The sequence below is a fragment of the Grampus griseus genome (genome assembly GCF_964374135.1).
Source record: "Grampus griseus genome assembly, chromosome: 2".
Lineage (NCBI taxonomy): Eukaryota > Metazoa > Chordata > Mammalia > Artiodactyla > Delphinidae > Grampus > Grampus griseus.
The window spans coordinates 127816188-127818174 of NC_139018.1; positions in this window are offsets into that span (position 1 = coordinate 127816188).

Below are 1987 nucleotides of genomic sequence, written 5' to 3' on the forward strand. Positions count from 1 at the left end.
CAGTTTTTGGGTTTTTGTTGGTTTTTTTTCCAAACATTTATCTACCTCACTCTTATTTTTTATATGTGTATATATAAAAAGAATACATCTCACATTTCTCAGCACCTGACAATATGCCGTTGATACTGGTAACCTCATCCACACCACAGGCCGTACACACCAGGTGACGCAGGGAGAGGCCAAGCTGTATTCCGGGGTCAAAGCAACACTAGCTCACCTCTCCACTCATTTCGAACAGCTCTCCTTTTTCTGCGACATCTCATTTTGCGTCGCTTCTGTTGTTCTCCTGACTCGGTATCCCAAGAGGTGGAGAGGGGCCCGGCCCAGTTGTCTTGGAAACCAGCTACTTGGTGCAGATTGGGTGGCGGACAGGGAACAGCAGTGGTTTCCAGGTCTTGAGGACAGGCAGTGCTGGGGCCGGGGTCAGGTGGTGTCTCCTTAGGGCCCCCGTTGTCCCTGTGGACGTAGGGTGGGTGCTGGGCTTCCGGCTAGGCCGGCTCAGCCCCTCGCGCAGCCGTTTGGGCGCCAAAAGCCCGCTCCGGGTTCCTGACCTGACGGCCAGTCTCATGTGGAATGTACGGAGAAGAGCCCCCTTCTCCCTCTCCGGGCAGTTCTCTCAACCTCACCCTCACCTCCTCCCCAGGGGCAAACAAAGACGTACCAAACCTTCGGGCTGGAAGGGGCCAGCGGTGGGCGCCGTGCCCCCGCTGGGGCTGTGCCTCACCCCCTCATCCCGCAGTTCACGGGGTGGACGGCGCACCCCCTCCAGCAGCTGCTCTCACAGGCACTAGCGTTTTTTCTGGGAAACGCAGTGGGCGTCTCCCAAAGTGTGGCGGCTCCTTTACAGTCCCAGGACTGCAGTTACACTCAGGAGCTCTTCCCTCCTGCTAGAGCACCCCTCCTCTTTCCCAAGTCCCCTGGGATCTTAAGGTCATTGAGAAATAATGTTTGATCAGGGTTTCCCGCTTCCACACTGTAGGTGACCCCTTGGAATAGTGGCCTCTCCTCTCTTTTGCACATACCTACCGGTTTCCACAACTGGATTTCTACAGATCATTCAGCTGGTTATAAGGGTTTTGTTTAAACTGTCCGAGTTGTTGGTGTCACTTTTTGTTTTATGTAAGTGGTTTTCCTTTTAAGTAGAAAGAAAACACTAACAGTATAGTGCCCATCATAACAAATGCTTCAGAAACACTTAAATAAAAGAAAATTTTGCTTGTGTGATGGTGCAGTCATTTTACTGGACCAAACCACCCACCTTAACTATACCAAGGCATCATCTATCCACAGTTCTAGCCTAATTTTATGCTGATTTTCCCACCTCTTCTTGGTTTCCTCCTTTGTATGCTCCAAATAACTTAAGCTGAGTTGTGGCATTCTCCATGCAGCCTCCTGACAGCAGCTCACACTGCTTGAAGTGACGTGAACCACTGAGGCACATCATTGAACTGATGTGAGCATTAAAACATGATCACACACAGCCCTTCCCTGAGGCAGCAGGAGCTGGTGTATTCTGGAGACGTTGTTGAACTTCAGCTGGGTGAGACCCAGACCACCCCAGGACTCCCTTAGAGGATGTCCTGACTTTTGACACAGTTGGAATGTGCTTCCCCCTTGGAAGATAGAAGACCGTGTTCATGGCCGACACTGGCCTTTCCTTCCAGCCTGTTTCTTATGACTTGGAACAACATTTCAATGATAGAAAAAATGGTTATTGTGGAACTAAATGGCAAAATGCTTGGCATGAAGTGGTGTGTTTCAGTTGGGATAACAGATGTAAGAGCCAAGTATGACGCCAAATTCTAGGCCAGTTTGTTCCACCAAAACCTCTTTCTCAGCAGCCCACCTCTGCTGGCAGGTGGCTGCACGGGATGCAGGCCGCTGTTATGGCAAGGTCACACTTAGATCAGTGAGAAGGCTAGGATGCTTGGTCCAAGGTCCTCAGCTGTCACTGTTGGGTCCTCCAGCCAGACAGTGTCAAAGGCAA